General features: G+C 39.1%; 1 protein-coding gene across 10 annotated transcripts in view; it reads left to right on the forward strand.

Moving 5' to 3' along the window:
* Nucleotides 1-211: 211 nt before the first annotated feature.
* The window catches only part of TANC1 (tetratricopeptide repeat, ankyrin repeat and coiled-coil containing 1), a 159,908-nt gene continuing 134,372 nt past the window's right edge, over nt 212-25,747 (forward strand). The window contains exon 1 of one of the 10 annotated variants that reach the window (XM_087881918.1): nt 212-797. The gene's annotated coding sequence lies outside the window, so the exon portion shown is untranslated. Of the gene's footprint in view, nt 941-1,460; nt 1,531-18,864; nt 18,884-25,747 lie in introns of those variants that run through there. The other 9 variants (XM_034425697.3, XM_034425687.3, XM_087881920.1 and 6 more) reach the window with 9 other exon arrangements.

Raw genomic sequence — 25,747 nt, forward strand, 5'->3', positions numbered from 1 at the left:
TATTTCGTACTTCACAGGTAAGATACCCGAGATGCTTTCTTTGAACCCAGCCAGCAAAAGGACAACCCCACAGATCACGCAAAACAACGTGCAGCAGCAGACAGATGTCAATTGCATTTTTCCCCCTTCGGCCGACTGACTCCATACCGCTCCCCCCACCCCTTTGAATGTCATGCCCCGGCCTCCCCCACCCTGGCTTCCAGCTCGCCTTGTTGATCCTGGGAAAAGAGAGGGGGAGGCGGGAATGCCAAAGGCCGGGGCTCTAAAACCCGGCCTGCAATCCTGCTGAGCCCCTTCCTGCTAATTGGTCCCAGATAGTTGTGCTTTTTTACCAAGCAACAGGAACTTTGGCCGCCCGGGGTGGGGGAGGGTGAAATGCGGGCAGGAACCGAGGAGGAAGAGGGGGGGGATGGAAATGGGGTTGCTGCGGTGAGTTGGCCGCGCCCGGGGGTGGGTGGTGGGTGGGTTTGGCTTAAGCTGCGGAGTCTCAGCCGAGCCTTGCCCTGCCCTGCCGTCCAAATCCGACGGGGTGGAGGAGAAAAGGGGGAAGACGCGACGCATCCATTTGCAACCTGGAAACTCCTTCCCTTCCCCCAGCACGAGACTGGCTGCTCAGGGTAAAGGCGGCCTTAGGGAGAACCGCGGAAGGCGGGGACTGGGGCTGCTGGCTTCCAATGAGCTCAGCCGCCTTGCTTTGCCTTGCCTGCCCGGCGCTACTGGAGGAGTCTCGGTCGAGAGACTCTCCGAGAGACCCCGAAGCGCCTTCTTAAGAGGCGCTGGACGGCCAAGCCAAGGCGGTAAGTGCCCGCTCGCACAACGACGGCGGAGACGACGACAACAAGCAGGGCGCTTCCCGAGCCTCCCGCTTTGCACCGCTAAAGGCATCCGCCCTGATTTCCCCCGCCTCGGTGTTTACAGCCTTTCCGATATAGAAATAGAGGTAAACGTGTCTATTGAATGGAAGCAAAGCGGGTCGAAGTTTCTGGCTGGGGCAAAGGTGCGGGAAAGATTTGAGGCTCCCTGCTTTCCGCGGCGGTGAATTCGGGGGTGCCGTCTCCTCCGGCTTGCAAAAACGCGGACGACCACGAGGCGGCAAGGAAGCTTTGGCGTTTTTACTGCTCCTTTTTGCTCACTTCTCGGGATTATTTATTCGCAGACCGACCGGTTAGCCCTCTGGGAAAGGTGGAAGCCCAGGTGAGGGTGGAGCTGGGAAAAAAAAAAAAAGCTGCTCTAAAGCTGCGCGTATCGGATTCCATTGTGGGCACCGTAGGCTGGCATGGACGCCGAGGTTTTCAAGGGCCTATAGGCGGTGCGGGGCTGGCGAAGCTAGAGGCAAAAACAATTTTGATCTTTACCACACCGGCGCCAGAGGAAATCGAAATGACCACGACGTGGCGTTCACACGGGACTCGGGAATTTGAGGAAAAAAACGGGATCTCCTCGCCCAGAGGATGAGTCATAGACTTGATAAACTGGGTTTTGTGGAATAGCCAGTGTTATAAAACGGGCTGCGTGGTACATAGGGACAAGGTCAGTGGTTAAAGGAAAGAAGAGTTCTTGGGTGGCATGTGTGCCCAATTGTCAAAGGCATCTCCTGAGTGTCACTTCACAGGTGGCAATTTTTATACATGGCTGGAGGAATGTTACAACTTAGTTGAGCATGATAGAAGTCAACCTGCATGTGTGGGAAAACAGACCCAGGATTAATTGTTGGAGGTGTGTTCTATTTGTGGATGTGATTTTCCTAGGGTTGTTTAGGAGGATCATAAAACAGCACAGTTCTAAGAGAAGTTGGCAGCAAGGTTTAGCCAGGGTCACTTCAAATTTGTGCATTTCTCTTAGAATAAAGAACCTAAGGCCTAGGCAGAATGTTTTTAATGTCATCACTGAGTAATCTCCAGTACTGTCATCCTAACTCCCTTGACATTAGAAAGCAAGAGTTTAACATTGGAAAGTTATTTTTCAGGTTAAACATTGATCGCAGGAGTATGCTTCTGTATGTTCTGTTAGGAAATAGGATATAGGGCAGAGAAGGAGGTAGTTAATACTGTTGTATATTGATCATCTTGGAAAAATAGGCTTAAGGAAGATTGAGGCAGCTGGTGGTATGGTTTTTTTTAAAAAGGAAGGCTAAGCTTATAGTGGTGTTTCCAAATGGAAATGTTCCAAATAGGCTTTTGTGTGAAAAGGTGAAATAATATTTTTTGACAGAGAAGTAAGCAAGCACATTTTATTTTTTCCTCTCAGTTAAGTGTGCTTATTGTGTATCCTATATACAAATGATGATGTCTGTGTATGTGAAAATATTCAAGATTAAATGTTGTTTTGCAACATAGACAACTTACTTTGTATTGGCCTTTATCAAGTAAATGTCATCTGTAATTAGAAGTCGAAAGGTACAAAATCAAGTGGCATGTTTCTACCTTGGTTTATTTGTCTTTTGACAGTTAGAAAGATGAATGTAACAGAGTTGTCCATTGAGGGTAAGGAAAAAGAAGGGATAATCTGGGCAAAAGGGAAGGTGAGGTAATCCTGTTCTCAGTAAAACCTGTGGATTTAGTCCAGGTTTAATATATAACTTACTTCAACGTAAGTTTTATGTAAAACCTTTCTTTTCTGTGTATTGTTGAACAGCCTATTTGCTCAAACAAGTTGAGTCAAGCATGATTTTAAGGCTGTGTTAATATATTGTGCTAAGACAGAATGTGGTTTGTTTGGTTTTGGCTTACGTTAGTACAGGCATTATCTATTGTAAATCATGTCTTAGGGCATGCTCTTAGAACCTAGCCATTTGTTTCCAATAAACCATGGCTTGTGTAGTGTAATATGTGAATTCCTTTTAATCCAATTCTTTTTCCACAAATATCCCTGGCATTGTCTACCGTATCTTTGCAGCAGTTGAACTGCAACTCTTTGGGGTATCATTCCAATCCATTGAACAGAGACCTGCAGTGAAGCAAGCAGAACAATATTTAATAAACTGGCTTCATTTTTATGTTATACATTGCCAGGTTTTCATTGAATGCTTTCATTATTATTGGTGTATTGTTAAAGACAGAGATTGCTTTTACTGTGTACTGGGGATTCTTCTCATTCTACCATTTTTTAAACATACAGTACAAGCTGGAGCTGGTCCTTTCACTCAAAATACCTAAACCACTTAGCCACAAATCCTTTACTTCGCTGCTGACAGTCCCAGTAAAAGCAGAGGTGTCAAACTGTTGGCCCGCAGGCTGGATATATCATGCATAGGCCACACCCACCCCAGCTCCGCGAAGGGAAAAAAATGTTGCGATACATGATGTGGTGGCAACGTGATGCACGTTTGACACCCATGCAGTGGTTGGTTCAAGGGTTGCCATTTTAGGAATATTTCCTCCAGTTGGGAGTCATAACTGATAAGCACTTTTGTTGGAAAAGCACTGACAAGGCTTTATTACATCAATACTTCCTTTTCCCCATTGGCCAGTAGGCAGTAGAGATCATGAGTATAGTCTGCAATCGAGACTTGGAAGGTATTGCCTTGATACCCTGTTTTGGAGTGGAGTGTTTTTTGAGCCAGACTTGGACTGTGTCCTACAGACGATATAATCGACTAGGAAAGGATAGTTTGACTAACAATTGCTCTTGGCCCAATAAGTACATGAACAAGCTATCCACACCTCCCTTTCCCAGTTGTTTTAAGTGTGTTAAGTGAATTAAGTTACTGTCCATATACTAAATTGTGAATTGTTTAATGATAGAACAATGAACCAGAATTGTTTTACATTCATGCCACTTGCTAAGCCATGATTTACAAACTGCAGTGACTGAGTTCACATCACATGGGCAATCACAAACAAGCAGACAATATTATAACTGAATATATTGTGTCACAACAACCATTGTCTCCTAATGGTTAAATGTTTTATATATACCCATTTTAGAAATGTTCACTGAGCACATATTTTACATGTAAATAATGTCAAAGTCAATCCTTGTTGTCCTACCATAGGGCAAGAAGTATTTTACCTGAAATACCAGAGAGCTACTGGCTATGTTTTTCAACATACTTACCACAGTTAATTTGACCAAAGTTTAGTAATTAGTTCAGTTGCTTGAGTTTACCCAATATATGTCAGCTAATCAAGCTGGATTTTCATAACACATTGTGCCACATATTGGCCAAACACATTCTGTTCTTGCCTGTTGAGTGTTCTCAATCTCTGCCAAGCAGAGTTGACAGTGCTAAACTAGATAAACCAGTGCCTGCCTTGGTATAAGGAGGGATCCTATGACAGCAAATAAACACCGTGAACTAATCCTGGTAATTTTCAGAATTTATGGTTACATAGCTTGAATCTTTAAAACGTTTTGTATATAGTTCGATGCTAATCCATCTCTACAAATTCATATGATCACCAAATTGTTCATGGGAGACTATTGAGGAAAAAAATAGTTTATCAAAAGCTACCTGATTAGCAGTAAGTTGGAGACTCTGTTTATACTTTAGCTCTTAAGACTAGCTGTCAGTACAGAAACTGTTATTGTGGGTGCAGCAACTATTAATACTTATTATGGAATGTTTCCCTAGATAACACTGAAGTTTTGTTGGTGATACTCATAGTTCTTTCTTAATACTGTTCTGTCATATATAGTTATGACTCCATTGACTTCTATTGTATATGGATAGCAGTACATACTATCTGACAGTAGGATATCCAAAGTCCCAAGATTAATAAAAGTGGAAAAGATGAATAACAAAATCTTAATTTCCAAGAATTGAGATTTGAAAAATTATTTGTATGTGATATCTAAATCTGGTTCTCTTTAAACAGGGTTGAGCACCTTGAACATAATAGAAGTGCTAACACTTAACAGAAGTGCTAAAGATGGGATACTACAATAAAGTTTACAGCTACCATATTTGGGCTCCAGAATCTGGGGTACAATTGGATGGCAGCAGAGAGTATGTGTTATATATAGTGCCATCTTGCGGTCATCTGAATTTTACAGCTCAGATATGGTAGCGGGCAGAGCAGTGTTGTGTTCATTAGCGGCTCAGGGATCTTTTTTTCCTCTCTGGAAATCAGGGTGGGTGTGGTTTGTTTGTTTGTTAAACAATACTAAATCTACATTAACATTTTGGCTTTTAGGTGTTCCCCCCCATCCCCCCCAAAATGGAATGAAACAATAGTGCTCAGATGGAGTTATTTCACTTTAAAATAATAGAAGCCAAGGTAACTGTCAGCTTCTCTGTGAATTATAAACTGTTATAATCCATTTTGAAGAAATTTGAAAGACAAATGTTGAGCTCATCATTTAACAAGGTTTTTAGAAACTTAATTTAAAATATTCCCAAATGATTGCTAGCCTGTTTCCCCCAAAATAAGACATCCCCTGATAATAAGCCCAATCGGGTTTTGAGTGCATGGCAATAAGGCCAAGTGCTTAGTTCAGGGTTCAAAAAAATATAAGACAGGGTCTTATTTTTGGGGAAACATGGTAATTGAAATTTATGTTGGATACTGATTCAAAATCTGTACATGTTATAAAACTAATTAAATTGTAAATGATACTGAGGAGTCAGGCAATTTCCTTGGTACTAGTTTAGTGTAAACTAAGTGTTGTGGTTTATTTGAAAACAAATTTTGGGTTAAGATGATGTGTGAATCCCAGTGATGGTTTAATATATAAAGCAAATTGTTGCCCAAACCATGGCATCTTAATTAAAATCTAAATGATCAAACCTTTAGTTCTAAGCTTCATTGAACTAAAATAAAAGCTTTAATTGGAATTGTGTTTTCCCTCCTTTTTTCACGTTTTCTCCATTTTTCCTATTGTGGCAACAACAAAAATGACCCATAAATATTTGGGTTGAAGGTTTTCTGCCTGGGGAAAACATACTACTTTACCAACGTGTTTATTAAAATTTCTTTCTAATAGTATGGTTCTTTTGCTTACTAGGATCAAAAGAAGTTACCATTGCTTCAGTGGTGAAATCCATTTTTTTTACTACTGGTTCTGTGGGCGTGGTGTGGCTTGGTGGGTGTGGCAGAGGAAGGATACTGCAAAATCTCCATTCCCACCCCACGCCAGGGGAAGAATACTGCAAAATCTCTATTCACACCCCACTCTGGAACCAGCCAGAGGTGGTATTTGCCGATTCTCTGAACTACTCAAAATTTCCGCTGCCGGTGCTCTGGAACCTGTCAGAACCTGCTGGATTTCACCCCTGCATTGCTTTGATTGTGTTTGTTAGTGTGTATGCACATGTGCATGCACATACACAAACAGTGGTGCTTAAAGGCTTTTGAACCCTTTTGAATTGTCAATATTTCTACACAGATATGATCTAAAATATTATCTGTTCTGTGTTTAAGTCCCAAGACTAGATAGATAATCCAATTAAATAAATGAGACCAAAAAATACATACACACATGCACAAACACATAGACAAAACCATTATGTGCTTTATCTAGCTGTTCCATTAAAAAAAAATCGGGCAGAGTAGACTGAATTATCAACTGTTTGCAGAATTTGTCTGTCAGCTATAAACTTTGGTCTGTGGCCTTAAAAAGAAACCCTAGCATAATATCCAGCTTGCATTACAAGAGGAAATGAAGGCAATATCTTACATCCTTCAGAATTTCCTTTTAAAAGCTGATTTTATTTATGTGCGTGTGTTTTGGGATATAGAACTACTATGAGACTTCCTAATTTTTGAAGAACACTAATTAGGAATTGGATGCTATGATATTTATTTAAATCTGTTTGTTATGAGAGGGCAAATGTGAAGATTGCTCTTGATGTGCAGGACATGTCTACAACTTCGATAGGATAGGAACTTTACTTTGCTCAACAGTATAAAGTACCAGTTGTTCCTGCTTTCTTGGTTTAAGCTAACCACTGGAATGTCCAAATGATGATAAATTAGGTCTACTATAGAGGCCAAAGCATACTTGGTTCTTTTCCAGAACTGCTTGCTTCCCATCGCTGCCTCTAGGAAAGAGACATTTTCTGCCTTTAACTGTGGAGTCTTGTACGATCGATGCCATAGCAGTTCTGAATTGGAGGACATCATTTTAAAGTCAGCTGTGGAATCTGTAGTAAAGTATATGTGTTTAAGGAAAAAATGCCATCTAGAGGAAGTTTCTCTTGAATTATGCAAACCACTTTCTAGTTAAGCCAAGTATATTAATATTTAAAACTAGGTTGTGAAAATTATTTGATGTTTTCCAGACTTAGAACTTTAAAAAGCCTTTGAAAACTTTCTAAACCCAAAATGGATTGATGGAGGTATAAAAATAAGGTCTAATCTATTTTAAAAAGATGGTATCTTAGAAATAATCATATAGAAAATCTGAAATCAAATAATCATTTATACCTTGGGAAATTTCCATTATTATGATTGGGAGAAGTTTGTGTATTACAGGGAGCAGTACATTCTCTTGTCATCTGTAGAAAAAGACTTGCCTGTAGGAATTCTTTATTCCTTCCATTGCCAGGGGATACAACAGTTCTTTTGACCTATATTGTTCCTATTGCACTGCAATAGTATTGCAGGTAATTGATTTATCAGCATATACAGTCATACAACGTTCATCCCAACTCACAGCTGCATTATTTTTAGTTTGTGGGAATGAATGGCATCTACTTACCAGCTTGTTTATACTATAATGCTGATTTTGTGCAATTTTAATGACTAATCCTACAAAAATGACATCATCACTTCTAAGAGAAGACACTATAAACATATTTAAAGGAACTCTACAAGGTTTTAGAAGTGCAGAGAAACCGATGATTGAAACCTCTCCTTCCTAAACACTGAAATGAAAACTGACCCTGTTCAGTGGTCCTGACTGATTTATATGGAGTGGAAAAAGAGGATAGAACTGGATATTTGGGAAAAGAAATACACTTGAACAAGAGCTCTTCCCTTTGAAGTATTTATTTATAAAATAAATGGATCCCAATTGGTTTATTAATAGAAGAAGAACACAGCAGCATCACCATTACAATTACAAACGTAAAAGTGGAAAAATTAAAGACTTCCGGCCTTGTCCGTGCTAGTTTACCCATCTACAGTACATGTGACCTATGGGGAAGGGAGAATTTCCAGATTACTTTCTTCTGGATTTGCTCTGTTCCTGGGAAGGACAATGGACACTCAATTTGCAAGCCATTGCTTTTAATATGATCCAGGAAATGGATTCCTGCAGAGACCTTTATATTGCATACATATGATTCTCTTGATGTATGCCACCAAATTATGATTGCAGAAGCTTGAAATGATTTACAATCCTACATCAAAAGACTCGTTTACATCCATATGTTTCCCTTACATTATGTAGGCACATGAAAAGGGTGATTCCCCCCCCCCTTCACGGTGACTGCTGCGTACAGGAGTGACATGTTTGGATTCCTTCTGTTGTCATGTAAATGGATTTCATATATCATAATTTTAAGCGCCTTTGTAACTATAAAACGTATAATTGCTAAACATAATTTTAACAATACAATTGTTAAAAAGACATAATGTGGATGTGGTTAGTGGTTTTTACATATTATAACTATGATGAGAGGACTATTTTTAGAATTATTCCACGTGGGAGCTGTAGCACAAAAATAAATCTAACTCTTGTGGTTCTGGATATGAGCTCTGTGGATATAAAATGGTAAACTGTTTTTCTATTTTATTTTATGCCTAGCATGTGTCCTATCTAGTTTAAGAAGGTTAATAGATGGAGATTTTCATCTGCTTCTTCCCTTATGCCCAATTGTGACCTCTACAATATGTCATTTTATTCAAGATTTTTGAATGATGTGGGAGGAGTTGCAGCAATGTGTTGAAGGAAGACCAAATTTGTCCTCTTCCGCATTTTCAAAAGGACCCTTATTTCTAGAGATCTTAAATTTGTTTATTTTTCATATTTGTATAACTGCTCATTTTGCATGAAAGTTACTTTGGACAGCGTGCAACACTTAATTAAAAAACAATAAATACATAAAACAATCACACTTAAAAATAATTATAAAAGGCACACAAAACAGGAGAGAATGATAATTATGTACAAATTCTTGATTGTACATTGTAGATGCTTTGCTGTTATTCCTTACTCCAGTGTTTCCCAAACTTGACCCTTTGAAGATGTATGGACTTCAACTCCCAGAATTCCTCAACCAGACATACTGGTTGGGGAATTCTGGGAATTGAAGTCCATGCATCTTAAAATAGCCAAGTTTGGGAAACACTCCCTTACTCTAAAGTGACAGAAATATATGGTTGCTTTGGTGATATAGAAATTTAATTCTTTATTAAGTAAATTAGATAAATATCTTGTTAGACTTTGGGGGGAGAGTTGAGGTAGATTAAGAAGGGAGAAGTTGGAAAAGTAACCTTTTGTGAATTATTTTCAGCTCGGTTGATTTAGGCTTTAAAGGTATTTCGTCATAAAGATGCATATTCTGAGGAAAAGCTTTTTTTAGAATACCACTTGTTCTTGCTTGCTACAGAGATTGCCATATAGTTTTATATTTTGGGTTAACTACCACACATGGTTATTGACCATATAACATAACATGTTATAATAATATCACAATAATTTCATCTTGCAAATGATGCACAAACTTCATATGGATTTTTAATGTGCGTGTGAGAGACACAGACAGACAATATTTCTGGATGGATCATACATATCTCTAAGCCAAGATTTACAATGTGTCTGTATTTTGTGCTTGTTTTTGCTTTTTGTGGTAATGTGATCTCAGTCTCAATGTTATCCTACCGGTGGTTGTCCAGAGTTGCTTATTACTGAATTGCTGATAGATAATTTTTAAAAGGAATCTAAATATTCCATTCTAAAAGGATATAATTGCTTAGGCGTAACAATTTAGCAGTAAGTTTCAGTCATTAAGTGTATCAATCTAGCCAACAGCTTAGTCCCTCTGTTCTGAAGATAGCCCCCTGGGGAATAAGTTTCACTGAAATGCATAGGATTATATCTGAAAACAAGAATTACAGAATTATGAAAAAGTTGGTTAAAGTTTTGCTTGATTAATAAAAGGAAATATTTTAAGACTTTAAGGGTCATACTTGTTTACCATTTTAGGTGTTATCACTTAAGAAAAACTGAATAAAAAACTTAGTAGTGCCAGGCTGTTTAATGAATAACAGAATAATAGAGTTGGGAGGGATTTTGGAGGTCTTCTAGTCCAACCCTCTATATCAGTGTTGGCAAATCTTTTCGGCACCAAGTGCCGAAACAGGAGCTTGCCCACATGTGTGCATGTGTGTGTGCCAGAAACCGGAAGAGCAGCCGCCCAGTGCACATGTGTGTGCTGAGTGGCTGTTCGTCCGGTTTTCCGGCGTGCGCGTGTACGCCAGCCACCTGGTCTTCCGGTTTCTGGCGTGTATGCAGGTGCGAAAACCAGCTGGCTGGGGCGCATGCATGCACCAGAAACAGGAAGAGCAGGTGTCCCGTGCGCATGCGTGCACTGGGAAGATGATCTTCTGGTTTCCGGCAGGTGTATGCGCTCCAGCCAGCTTGTCTTTGCCCGTGCCTGTGCACCAGAAACCGGAAGACCAGGTGGGCGGTGCGCATGTGTGTGCTGGAAACCAGAAGAGCAGCCACCCGGTGTGCACATGTGCACCAGATGGCTGCTCTTCCGGTTTCCGCACGCGCACACTCCTGTTTCAGCACTTAGTGCCAAAAAGGTTTGCCAGCACTGCACTATACCATTTGAAACAAATGAGAGTTTAAATGTCTTCAGAAAAGCATCACTTCTGAGAAGAACAAACTTATTAAGGCTGTCACCCAGTTAACACACTTTCATTATTTAACAATTCTGCTTTCTAATTGTATTTTATAATATAAAAACAATTATGTAATATGCAGATGCTTAGTTCTAGCAAGATTGGGTTCTCAAAAGTTTAACATTTCTTTATTCATGAGCTTACTGATAGAAATGAAGATCACACAACAGTTGAGTTTGATGTGTTAAAGTGTCATGTCTTTTCATACAGTATAGTTTCCTGGAGAAATTTTATGAAGAACATTATTTAAAGATAAGAAAGCAGAAGTAGAAGAAAAAGCTGAGAGTCATTGAGAGTCAAGTGACATACAAACTTAATAATCAGGATATTATTATTTATATGGCATGCATGAATCTTAGCAAATATTTATTTATATTTCGTATTTCTTAACTACTCATCTCCCTTTACATCTTTGATACTGATTATTTATACAGGTAGTCCTTGTTTAGCGACTGCGTCAGTCAGCGAGTTTTTGCAGTTACCATAGTGATGAAAAGGCAACTTTTTGACCAATGCTCATATTTACAATTTTATCAGCATTTCTCAGTCACATGTTTGCCATTACTATCAGTCCTGTGCAGTGGTGAAATCCAAATTTTTTTACTACCGGTTCTGTGGGCGTGTTGTGGCTTGTGGGCATGGCTTGGTGGGCATGGCAGGGGAAGGATACTGCAAAATCCCCATTCCCTCCCCACTCAGGGGTCAGCCAGACGTGGTATTTGCCGGTTCTCCGAACTACTCAAAATTTCCGCTACTGGTTCTCCAAACTGCTCAAAATTTCTGCTACCGGTTCTCCAGAACCTGTCAGAACCTGCTGGATTTCACCCCTGGTCCTGTGCCTTTTTCTCCCCCCCCCCTTCAGTAGAGAGATGCATTAAAGAAGCTATCTCTTCATAGGCCGTTGTTCTCTGCAGTGCAGCACCTAAAGAGTTAACAATCTCAGCTCTATGTCCTTAATTGCTAGTTAACTAGAACCCTTCTCCAGCTGGCTGATTCTGCTGCCTGACACGGACCAGACCCTAATTTCACGTTGAAGGATTTATTTATTTTTTGCCTCCTAAGCAGCTAGGGCATTCCAGTCCATGTGATTTCTCCATTGTGAACATGCTTACTCTCTTGTAATCCTGTCCTCTGCAATGAATGTAGATACAAATATCAGTTCTCTTGCCAATTATCCTCATGCCGGGTGAGCATCCCAAAGGGTGTGGGATTGGAGAAAGGGGCTATAAGATTTGCCATTTTATTCAGCTCCCTTGCGAGTAAAGTTCCAGAAACTTTATGGGTCCAGGTTACTTGAGGAACTGTCTCTCTCACACACACCCCCCCATGGGATTGGCTCGTACTACTCGTGTTGGCAGAGAAGGCATGCTGCAGTTCCCGTCAGCCCGATTAATCCAGCTAGCGGGGTCCAGGAGGAGGGCCTTCTCTGCTGTTGCTCCTGCCCTCTGGTACATCTCCCCCCCCATGTGAGGTTAGCCCCAACCCTCCTGTCTTTTCGTAAGGGCATAAAGACCTGGCTCACCAATTGACGTGGTACCCCAGTGCGGGAAGAGTGCAATGGGGGTGCTTGACTGAGTAATAACAGATCCCACCTACCCCCTCACTCCACCCCCGCTCTCTCCATGTATCTTTGATTTTAATGTTTGATTTTAAGTTTTTATGTTTTACCTGAGATGTAACTGTAAGTCAGAGTTATCCTATGGTAAGATGGGCCGCCAATAACCCGTAGCCATGAAGGGTCATTAGATGACTTTGAGCCAATCATTCTCTTTCAGCTCTGTCTTTCTAACAAGGTGATTGGGAGAAAATTGGAGAAGGGAGCATCAGCCTCGAGTTCCTGGAGAAAAGGTGGGATGAGTCAAAACTGTTCACTCATTGGTGTTAGCAACTATGCTATAAAAGGAAGTGTGTGATATGCTCATTTACGTTTTTGTGTTACATTAATATAGTAGCTGCAGAAAAGCCATATTATGTGGAAGATATTTCTCATGCACTTGTTCCCAAAGATATAATTAGTACGACCATGGAACAAAATTGATACATGCACATGTCTGTACATAAGTACATCTAAAATACACATGAATGTATATATAATGTGAACATGTGGAAGACATAAATGAAGTCTGCCTTTTGCATCAGTGAGCTAGATGGAAATATGTTTAGAATTAAGGCATAGTGGCCTGTTATAATTTTTATAATACTTGACATGCAAGTAAAATATTACCAATTTGCTTTATAAAGCAAAACTGGCTTTATTTCAGTGGCATAATACTTAGTATATAGAAGAGGTTTGTTTCTTTGCATAAAGAAATGCATCAAGTTACATGATGTAAATGTGAATCTGGGAGTCATTAAGCTATTTATCTAGATAAATATTAATTGAATATCCAGTGTTGCTTCTGAATATGAATATCATGATATTTATATGCATTTGAATGTAGTTCCAAATCTTGACTTTATCATGTACTACCAGAGGTGGGTCAAAATGATTATTGGATAAAAGTTATGAGTATTGGTCTTGCATATTTTCATTACGTTCCATCATATTCACCTATTTTGAAATCTCTAGATATTTTAAAAAGGTAAAGGTAAAGGTAAAGGTTCCTCTTGCACATATGTGCTAGTCGTTCCCGACTCTAGGGGGCGGTGCTCATCTCTGTTTCAAAGCCGAAGAGCCAGCGCTGTCCAAAGACGTCTCCATGGTCATCTGGCCGGCATGACTAAATGCCAAAGGCGCACGGAACACTGTTACCTTCCCACCAAAGGTCCCTATTTTTCTACTTGCATTTTAATTGTGTACAGAATGTAACTTGTCATTTCAAATAGCCTTGGAAAAATAAGAAGATATTGCGCCCCTTAATCCATTTTCATTTAAAAAATTTGCGAACAGACTAGACCTAGAAGGTCTCCAAAGAAAACCAGTGTTTATAAAGCAGGTATAAAGTCTGTACCTTGCTCTCCACTGACACAATCGGAAACCTTTGATATTCACATAAATAGGGAAAATGTGTAATTGTTAGGTTAGAAAATAATTTTTAAAATATAAGTCACAGCAAGACACAAGCTTTTACATCAAGTCAAACTCCACGCTAGTAACTACAAGCCATTATTTAAATAACTGATTAATAAACATCAATGTATTGTCAGAAAAAAAGGCTACTTTGTCTGCATTTTCTGCATGCTCATGTATGCACTAATGGGCAGCATTTGGAATTTCCAAATGTGAAGTCCCTCAAGATAGATTCCGGTGATCAAATTGTGAGTTCTCTTTGTTTCTGCTTCATAGGTAGTAACAGCATTTTACTTTCAGAAGGGAGGACTTGCGTTCCCCTCCCCTTCTGATAAAATACTGTGGAAATGATAAAGCCACATAAAGAACTACGGGATTATAATTAACACTTTTATAATTCAAATTTGGGATTCAATTTTTTTTACTACTGGTTCTGTGGGTGTGGCTTGGTGGGCGTGGCAGGGGGAGGACACTGTAAAATCTCCCACCCCACTCCAGGGGAAGGTTACTACAAAATCCCCATTTCCTTCAGCTGGGACTCTGGAGGCAGAGAATAGATGGGGGCGGGGCCAGTCAGAGGTGGCATTTACTGGTTCTCTGAACTACTCAAAATTTCTGCTACCGGTTCTCCAGAACTGGTCAGAACCTGCTGAATACCACCTCTATTGGAGATCCATAATTAGCTATTCAATTTCTTTTGTAAGAAGACATAGGGATTGGTGTGAAATGCAAATGCTTACCTGCTGTTTTCCTACACTAAGTCTGTATTTGTATGCCAAACTGACCCAATATTCATAGTTAATCATGGTTAGTGAAATTAGCCCAATTAGTTACTACATAGGCTAGTTTACACAAATTGAGTACTAACCAAACTGAAAGCCAGTTTGGTGTAGTGGTTAAGGCACCCATGCTAGAAAGCAAGGAACTCTGAGTTGAGGTCCCATCTTAGCTATGAAAGCTAGCTAGCTGAGTAACCTTGGGCCAGTCATTCTCAGCCCAACCCACCTCACAAGGTTGTTGTCAGGAAAATAGGAAGCTGTATTGTATATGTTCACCACTTTGAGTTATTTGTAAAAATAACGTGGGATATAAACTAACAAACAATGATAGGCTGATTCATTGTGTTATACAAAAATAAAACGATCTGTTCATATTGCTTTAGAACCCAGGTGATTTTATTCAAGTAATGTGTTCTCTACTGTGGTAAATAACAGCTTAAAAGGAATAGATACAACGAAGAAAATAGAACAAAAGGCAAAGGTTATTCCTCTTTCCCTGTTTTATCCAATTTGTGCCTTCTTACAACTGCTTTTGAAAGAATTGAAAGATCAGATAACTGCTTTCCTACATTTCCTTTGGATTGGCCATTATGTAGTTTAGAGAAAAAGAAATTTAATGGTTGTTTAATCTAAATATTTTAAAACGCCTTAATAGTATCATACCACATCATAAGATTGCTTTAGATTTGCTTCCCCACCCCCCTACCCCATAGGCAAATACTTTATTTATTTATTTATTATTTATTAATTTAATTTGTATACCGCCCTTCTCCCAGAAGGGACTCAGGGCGGTGAACAGCCAAAATTAAAAAACATACAAATGCAAAAGTTAAGATAATTAAAAGAATTAAATCATTGGCTACCCAAATTTAAAACCCCAAATCCATAAAATTTAAAATCCCAATTAAAAACCATTTAGGCTAGGCCGGCTTGATGAAATAAAAACGTCTTCAGGGCTTTACGGAAGGTCCAGAGGTCCGGGATCAGTCGTATTCCAGGAGGCAGCTCATTCCACAGGGCGGGTGCCCCCACAGAGAAGGCTCGCCCCCTGGGGGCCGCCAGCCGACATTGCCTGACCGACGGCACCCCGAGGAGGCCCTCTCTGTGAGAGCGTATTGGCCGGTGGGAGGTTATCGGTGGCAGCAGGCGGTCTCGCAAATACCCTGGCCCTAAGCCATGGAGCGCTTTAAAGATGAGAACCAACACCTTAAAGCGCACCCGGAAGACCACCGGGAGCCAATGCAGCTCGCGCAGGAGAGGTGTTACGTGGGAGCGTAATACTTGTGGGGGGAGGGAGATTTTGGATCATCTTTAGCAATTTTTCTCAGATGATAGGAGTTATTTTTTGATTTCTTGAATCTAACACATTTTGGTAGTGAATCATCTCTATTATTATTTTTTACATTTTAAAAACTAAATTGTACACATTTTCCTAAAAAGTTACAAAGTTCATAAGAAAAAAAGAAAAGTGATAGAATATTTGTGGAAGTCTAAAATACTTGACAGCTGTTAATTTCCATAATTGCCAAAATATGGGTTATTAAAATATTGAAGTAATCTTAAATATGGTAAAATAGCCATTTTTGTGTAATATTTGGTTACTATAAATAACGAAAATCTTAAAACTTCGCTTTTATTAATAATTTCCTGGGATAGAGAAACTGTTTCAGAACATAGTTGCCTGAAAATGACTCTGTATTATCAAATATATTTTCGTCTGTATTTTTTATTTATTTCATAGAGAATGTGTAAGATGAGGGAGGCTTAACCTTTTCTGGCACAGAAGTGGGAGACAGTTGAGAAGGAAAGATTAATCCTGTGTGGTCATTCCAATTTATAGTGATATCATGCATTTTTACTGTACTTGGCACAAAATTAGAGAGGGAATTATCTATTATAGCAAACACGGTAAAAATAATTTCACAGCAAAAACATCTTCACATATTTTATCAAAATACATTGTATAGAGATGTATAGTACTTGGGTCTAATTCTGGCATAAGTATTTCATTTTGTTACACTGTCAGCTGCTTACACCACATCCAAAGTCTCCTTCCTTGGTTGGAATACAAATACTTTAATAACATGATTTGATCAGTTTTTGTTCAGCATCATGTATGGGGTTAATTTGATACAGCATTTAAATAACATTGTGCCTTAATGTGAGCCCATAATGTAGTTTGTGGAGGCAGAAGTCGAGTCTATTGTAGTTAGAGACTGCAGCTACACATGGTTACAGGAAGGTGTATTTCAAGACAATCAGGTAGATGATGAGTCAGAGACAAGAAACTGAAAGTAGTAACTCATCCTGATGTATTCTGGAAGATTTGGAGTTCTATACCTTTCAGCCCTAGCCATATAATAAAGAATTGTGGGAACTGTAATCCAGAATGTCTGGAGGACACCTTGCTGTCTTCTCCTGCCAAAATATTTAGGACAGAGGTGGGTTTCAGCAGGTTCTGACTAGTTCTGGAGAACCGGTAGTGGAAATTTTGAGTAGTTTGGAGAACCGGTAAACACCACCTCTGACTGGCTCAGCCCCCATCTATTCTCTGGCTCCCGAGTCCCAGCTGATTGGGAGGAAATGGGGATTTTGCAGTAACCTTCCCCTGGAGTGGGGAAGGAATGGAGATATTACAGTATCCTTCCCTTGCCACGCCCACCAAGCCATGCCCACCAAGCCATGCCACGCCCACCAAGCCACACCCACAGAACTGGTAGTAAAAATTTTTGAAACCCACCACTGATTTAGGAGTCTATTGCAACTTGAATATCTGCTGCTGAAATTGAAAAAAACTGGATTGACTATGAGGGATTTCTAGTATATGCAGGTTGGTTGTAAAATTAGCGGGCTATATTAAACTTGAGAAATAAGCTGATTTTCAATGTGGAACAGCAACCTACGGGAGACTAGGTGACCTATTTTGCTTGATGTTTTGAGGAACCAGTTTTTAAACCATTAATTCAAGAGAGAGGATAAGAATGACCCTGAAGAGAAATAAGCCCTTCCCTCTTAGGCGAGATACAGAGCAGGAGAAAATGGTATCTTGTGGGAGTAGGAACTCATGGTTTGAAGTAATTGTTCTGGGTGATCTTCTGATCTCGTGAAAGTCAGACAAGTCTTTTAATATGTATTATAGAGAATATAATTAGTGGTTACTGCTTGTTTGGAAGCACAATGGAATTGAGGATAATAACTAGGGGTGGGAGGAAGCAAAGAATTAAAATTTTTTATTGGCTAACTGTGATTAGACACACAAGGAATTTGTCTCTGGTGCGTAACCTCTCAGTTGCCCTTTTTGTGGGGTCTCCTTCATGTTTCACCCATCATTTTAAAAAATGTAAAAGTATCCAGCTTTATTGATAGCATTCCCTGACATAGGTACAGGTAGTCCTTGACTTACAACAGGTCATTTAGCAACCATTCAACGTTACACCAGCACTGAAAAAAGTGACTTAGGACCATTTTTCACACTAACGACCTTTGTAGTAGCCCCACAATCATGTGTTCAAAATTCAGATGCTTGACAATTATAGTAATAACTTTATTGTCATTGTACGGCTATACACAGTATACCCATACAACGAAATTCACTTAACACCCAAAGACCAGGTCCAACACACATAACAATCCCCAAACACCCCCCCACCAACCACAAATTCCCCACCCCAAACCACCCAAACATCCACACAATAGACCAAGCAATGCTGTCCAACAGCTCAGTGATGGTGGCACTTTAGTTCATTGTTGAGTGCAATTATAGCTCCGGGATAAAAACTATTCAGAAAACATGTGGTCCGAGTTTTAATTATTGTGTATCTTCTGCCAGAAGGCAACATTCCAAAAAGATTGTAAGCAGGATGGGAAGAGGTTCAATTGGTTCATACTTAACAACCATTCCTGTATCCCAAGGTCATGTGATTCCCTTTTGCAACCTTTTGACAAGCAAAATCAATGGGGAAGCGAGATTAACAACTGTTACTAACTTGTCAACTGCAGTGGTTCACTTAACAATTTTGGCAAGAAAGGTCATAAAATGAAGCAAAGCTCACTTGACAAATGTCTCATTTAACAACGTAAATTTAGGGTTCAATTGTGGTCGTAAGTCAAGGACTACCAGTATTTACTTGCATCTTCAGTTCTCAAATATATAGTTAGCAGTAATGTTGATGGAGAGGCAGGTGTTCAGTGGCTTCTTGTTTTATGCAGGTGTTCATTACCTTGAACTGTTTTGTGGAGTTCTGTGATATCAACTAGAACAGTGGTGGCGAACCTTTTACTCACCGAGTTCCAAACAGGTACGCATTTCACTTATGTGCAGCTCCTCCCCTGTGCGCTGCGCACACAACCACACCATTTGCACATGTTCACGGCATTCTCGCACTCCGTGCAATGTGCATGCAACCGCACCATCTGTGCATGCACATGGCTTTTGCACAACATCCCCTGTGCACTGTGTGTGCAGTTGCACCATCTGCACATGTGCGCAGCTTTCGCATGGCTCCCCCGTGCACTGTGCAACTGCACCATTGCGCATTTGCACAGCTTTCACGTATGCATGCAGAGGAGAGCGCCAAAGACCAGCTGGATCTCCAGAATTGCATGCATGCGCACCGGAGGCCCGAACATCAGCTGGGCACACACACACATGCAGCTACAGGTGAGTTGGGCGACAGCTCACGTGCCCGGAAAGATGGTTCTGCGTGCCACCTCGGGCACGAGTGCCATAGGTTCGCCATCACGGAACTAGAACATTTTCATTTAACCTTTTGTTCCTGGGACCATTTTACATTTTATTAATATAATATTCCAAAAAGTTTAGATAAGCGGTTAAAGGTTGTTGGGAGGATTCTGTCTCAAAATAATTTTTATATGTTTGTTTTAGCCACAGAATTGGATAAGGGACATCATATGTATAAGGGATATGCTAACTTTTGTAATATTTGAAGGCAAGAACGAGTTACCATTATAAGGATTGTTCAAAGAAGACATCTTGGACCTCAGTCTACATGCAATTATTTCATGCTAAATGAACATACTGTCTGTACATGAAAGATATGAGCAAGACAAAGATCTGTGAGAAGGCCAGAACTGGTTTTTTAATTAAGCAAGGTGTGAGGAAGCCTGTATGTGGTATATTGGCAGGTGTGCAGGAAAACACAATTTTGGAAACGTTAAGAAAGTTAAAAAATAGTTTTGAAGACTCGCTTAACGAACAAGGTAAAGGTGGTTTTCTATGGGATATTTTAAATAAAAGCTAGTTTTACCGGAGAGAAACTGCAATTTGTTAATCTGAGAAACACCCTTAACCAAGAGGTGTGTATAGGGCTCTACAGTATGTGAATAAGAATTGTGTAGCTGGATGTACTTGTTGCAAACTCTTATTTGCTTTTAGGGAAGCTAAACATGGTGTGATATAAAATCCTGCCTCCTCTGAATCTTTTTTAAAAGAGAGTGGGGGAAAATATCCTATATCAAACTCAGTTTAAATGCACTAAACACTATAGATCTGAATCTTTTGCAGACCCATTTGAAAAGCTTTTAATTACTAAAAATCTAAGAACTTGCTGGTTTTCATTAGCTATAAACCACTTTAGCTTTTAGGAGAGAGTTTTTTTTTTAAAGAATTCAAAGCAACATGAAGTTTTTGCATTCTGCCTTTAGCTAGAATAAAAACAAACAGAATAACTATTGGGCAAGAAAGATATTAGAAGTTTGGAATTGAACTTTCCCCCTCTTTCCTTTTCTTTCAGCAGAAGATAAGAATGAATGTAACATCAGATAAATAAAGTAGACATGGAATATCACATCAGACAGTGATCGTGTTTGCATGTTATGTTAAGGCATATGATGTAGTTATTGGGGGGGCTTAATGATAACCAATGCCTTCTTCCATGAATATACAATTAACAAACTATAAACGATGGTTTCACTGTATAGGACAAGCACTGGATTAATATGACATGCTGAATAAGGTTATAAGTATTTATATATGACAAACAACATCAGATACGTGGTGCTGACAAAGCCAGGGATGGCAACCCACAGAGAAAAATAGCCATATGTTTGTTCTGTGTTCTAAGATGGATGGTAAGGAATTGTTTCTGCCAATTTTCAAGTCTGTCTCCATTTGGAGATGAAGCTGTGTGTTCTGCGATAATGATAAACATAGCTTGAAAGGACTTGTACTTGTTCTTCTGGTTTGTAGTCAACAACTTCCTCTACATTCACAAGTGGCTTGTTTTTTTTAAGCACCATGAAAACATTGCATGAAGTTCAATGTTTATTGCTTTTGTAAAATTCCTGTTTCCTGTTTTGGGAAATATTTGACAAGAAAAAAGGAATTCTATACAAGTTTAATATGAAGATTAGATGAAGTCTGATAATTCTTTTCTTTTTGCTAAAACTCTATCCTTTGGATGGTTTGGAAAGCAAATACAGCAAGCCAGTGTACTGTTGAAATTGGCTCTGTTGAACTCAGACAAGTTTCTAAATGTTTATGCATTTGCCTCAATCAACCGTGATACTTTCTGCATAAATTCCTGTTGCATAATATATTCATATTATCTCAGGGTCATATAGATGAGTGAATCATATAGGATCACTATAGGCTCAAAGCATCTTTCCCTTGACAACATGGTTCTACATCAGTGTGTGAACAGTGGCATTGGAGGAAGGGTTTTTAGCAAATTTGTGTACATTTCAAAGCTATATTTGTGATTGAAGAGATATGGAACTGAACTGAGATGCTGACTGGTTAGGTAGTATATTCTGGCTGTTGCTAATCCGAATGGCCACAATCAGCCTGGTAGTCTCCAGATGCTTGGGGATACAGTGCATTGCTACTGATTTTGCTTATACCCAGCCTCAAGGTTTAATGATTTTATTTTAGTGCAATCCATTCTGACTAAAATTATAGTTATTATAATGTCTCTGAATTCAATTGATTTGCGTGTTCGCTAATTACCATAAACTGTGGTTAAACTTGAGAAGTACATTGTGTGCTATTTAAAAAAAGTATTTTGTTGTAAGGAAAAAATGGATATAAAGAAGCATAAGGCTTCATTCTGCTCAGAAGTTGTGTTGTGAACACCCACTTGTCATCTGGAGTTCCATTTTTCCATCTGAGCTGTGAGAAAGTCACTTCGCTACAAGCAGCTGATTGGCAATGCAGTCCTATACATGGCTGTTCAGAATTAACCATTAAGTTCAGTGAGGCATATTCAAGGTAAGACAAAGGATTGTAAACAAAGTATCTTCAAAATAGCAATGTGTAGTTTTTTTCCAGTTTCGTAGAAAAATCAGTTTGAAAAATGAACTCATGAAATGAAGCATTTAAATACGACAGACTTCACCTCAGTTTCAGAGGTGCTGGCCATTTCCTCTTTTGGCTAAAACCGTTCTTTCTTTCTATAATGGTTCATAAAAACAGCCTTCATTTACAATAACAAAAACAACATTAGATGCCACCGTTTAAATAATCATGTTTGATTCTTATCCGTAGAGCACTTTCAACCTAAGCCGTGAGGAGTATTAATATATTTTATTTGCCTAATTCTAATCATTCATACATAGCATCTTCCCTCACTTTCAGATAAAACCAAACACCTAACCCTACAAAAATTACAGCCAATATACTATGTATATTGTATACAATATACATTACATTCCAACTTTTAAAGCTTTTTGAAATAGGCAGGTGCCTGGTTGGGAGCATATCCATACATCATACCATATGCATTTGCATTAGTTTAAGAGAGTGATAGCATGCTTTCGAATACACTGAATAATGATAGCATTCAACATATAAGCTATAATGCGGGCAAAATATAACTGATAAAGTAGTAGCAGGATAAAACCTCAGTTAATTTTGTCTATACACAGACTAGGTTTTAAGAACTCTTTGAAGGGTAACATGCCTCCATCCTAGAGAAGGCATTTCTAAAGATGTAAGACCAGTATAAACTGATTGGTCTCTGAAACTTGGACATAAACCAGGGGTGAAATGCTCCCGGTTTGGACCGGATTGTCCGATCCGGTAGCAATGGAGGCAGGTGGTTCAGAGAACCGGTAGCAAAAATACCTGCCCCCCACGCCCCATACCCAGCTGAGCCGCACAATCATCAGAGGCTTTTTCTTTTAATTTTTAAAAGCATTTTTTCTACAACCTCTTCGGCCGAAAAAATGCTTTTAAAAGTAAAAAAAAAAAGCCTCTGATGATCGCGCGGCTCAGCTGGGATCGTCAAAGGGATCGTCAGCTGATGATCCCAGCTGAGTTGCCTGAACGGCAGAGGTTTTTTTTCTTTTAAAAGCCTCTGACGATCCAAGCTGAGTTGCCTAATCAGCAGAGGCTTTTTTTTTCTTTTAAATGCCTCTGACGATCCAAGCTGAGTTGCCTGATCGGCAGAGGCTTTTTTTCTTTTAAAAGCCTCTGCCGATCAGGCAACTCAGCTGGGATCGTCAGAGCCTTTTGAAAGCATTTTTTTACAACCTCTTCGCCGAAGAGGTTGTAGAAAAAATGGTTTTAAAAGAAAAAAAAATTGGCCACGCCCACCAGGCACATTATACCCCACCACCAAGCCACGCCCACAGAACCAGTAGTAACAAATTTTAGATTTCACCACTGATATAAACTATATAAAAAAGCCCGGCAACTGTTTATCTTCAAGCGTAGTTAGGCTTATACACTTGCGAAGTTTTTAGACTTACTTTGAAACAAATTCTCTTCATTTTGTACCTGTTGTAATTACAAGACATACTTAAAGTCCATCTCACATAAAGTGTGTAATGATAATCAAGATTAAATGTAACAAAGGTATGTATTTCTACTGGAAGGTCCACTCTCTCTAGATAAAATAGTTAACAGACCAAGTGAAGCTGAAAATGCATTCCTGGCTAAAGATACTTTGTACACCTCCATGATAAGAACCAGTGTAACCATACAGAGCCAGTTGATTCTACCCCGGCATAACTGAGTAGGGCAGAACTTTTATTTTCTTCTCCTTATAAACACTCATATTTATTGCATTGCTAGATTACAGTGCTGTTAGAGTAAGGAAGCAGTCCAACATAGCTTGTCAATTGGCAGTAGGGAAGAGAGGATCTGAGACTCCTCCATGTGGGCCTTGAGTTTTTAGACTACAAACACCAAAAGTGCACGCACACTTTGGTGCATTCGCAGTGGGAAAATCCAGATAATGTTCTATGCAAAAAGGACAGATGCTGGATGATGATGGGGTGTGTATATGTGCACTGCTGTGATACCATTTCAAAGAAAGGCTTGCCTCTTATTTTCTCCACCCTTATTTCTGAAGAGACTTGTGGGTCTTATGAGAACATCTAAGACTACAATGAGGTTTCGACAGGATTAGGCAAGACCTTGAGGCTGTAAAGTATAGACTTTGCCTCTCTAATTACACACAGAAACAATGTGTTCATAAAAGACTATTTTCCTTATTTTGAGAAAAACATACACACACACACACACACACACACACACACACACATTGAATTCTTTCTTTGATCCACTGATAATTTATTGCTCTTAGCACTGTTTGAATTCTTAATTAGCTAAGCAGTCTCAGTAGCCTCCATAAATCTTCTACCTACAAATGACAAATAATTCATTATCTTTTGATTTTCTATTCACCTTTGCAGCAGTTATTGCCAGAATTATTTATGCAGTTTTCTTCTATTTATTATTTATATTTATAACTGATTTACGCATGGCTTGTATTTCTAATTTACTCTATGGATTTATTGTTACAAATATGAATGTTTTCTTCAGCAAGGAAAAAACCCCACAAGTTATTCCTGACTTGTTAACAAGTTAACCGTTTCAATAAAGGAGAATATTTGTATCTTAGCGTTGAATGAGGGACACTGATGATATTACTTAGTTTGGGTAATGAAACATCTGCAAGAAAACAACCAAGCTCAGAGTATCACGGACGCCTCACATAACAGTTTGTATGCAGTTGTTTTTTCCTTGAAAATGCTTAAGATATTAATAACATATTTTTGAAAATCTATGATAAGCCTGTTGGTCCAATGAGCCAGTTAAAATTCAATGAATGTGGGATGTATCTATATGTAGATTTATATAGTATATGATGTATATGATGCTTGCAGCAGATTCTGGATCTGCAAGAATCACAGATTTTAGTCCAGGCCTTCTTTAGGCCAAAGAAGCCATTTTAGTCCAGGCCAAAAAATTTCGATTGTTGAGATCCAGAAGAGCTTTTTCTGCTGCAGCCCAACCCTTTGGAATATTCTCCTGCAGGAAGGGAGATTGGCCCCACACTCCTGGCCTTCTGGAAGAGCCTCAACACCCGGTTCTGCCAGTTGGCCTGGAGCATAGGGTCCTTTATGCTGAGGATGGCTGTAGAGAGAACATCCCCACCTCCATGTTTCCTGTCCTCTTAGTTTTTACCTTTATTTAATCTTCCTTAATTTTAATAGTCTTGTATTATCTTTGTTTACCCTTTTATCATTTTTAAGCTGCCCAAAGTAGCTTCAACAATACACATTAAATAAATAATGACTAGAGCATGGACAATTTCTGGCTGTGAAAGCTGTCTGAGTCCCCTTGGGCCAGTCACTCTCTCTCTTCCCAACTCACCTCACAAGGTGAAAATAGGAGGAGGAAGGTGTGTTACTTATATTAGCCAGCACCTTGGGTTGTTTGTAAAAATAATAAAGGTGGGATACAAATAAGTAAATAATGGTCATATGCTATTTTCAGGAAAATGAAATCTGAATGCTTAATAGATGTATATCTATTGGGTTTTTAAGTATTCTTTCCTTTTTTCCTTGGTATTCCTAATCTACACACTCTGCTATGAAAATGACCAACCTTTTCGGTTCTGGTAGAAATAAGATCATGTTCATATAAGTTGTGTCTCAGTGAATTATCTCAGAGCTTGGTCTCATTTGCGATTTATTAAATGAATGAAAATATTTCAAGCCCTACAGCTTGAAAGAAAGTCGGGTCCCAGATTTTTTTTTTTTTTCACAATACATTTCAGGATATACAAAAATAGTTTGGTTTTTTCCAAGAAGAGAAGGATGTTGATGTCATGTTTATCATGTGAACTGTTTTGAAGAAAGAAAAATAAGATAATTTGTATGTTCTGTTACAAGATATGGAGAAAATATTTAGA

Source organism: Pantherophis guttatus, chromosome 1, assembly GCF_059756535.1.
Source record: "Pantherophis guttatus breed Tessera chromosome 1, ASM5975653v1, whole genome shotgun sequence".
Classification (NCBI taxonomy): domain Eukaryota; kingdom Metazoa; phylum Chordata; class Lepidosauria; order Squamata; family Colubridae; genus Pantherophis; species Pantherophis guttatus.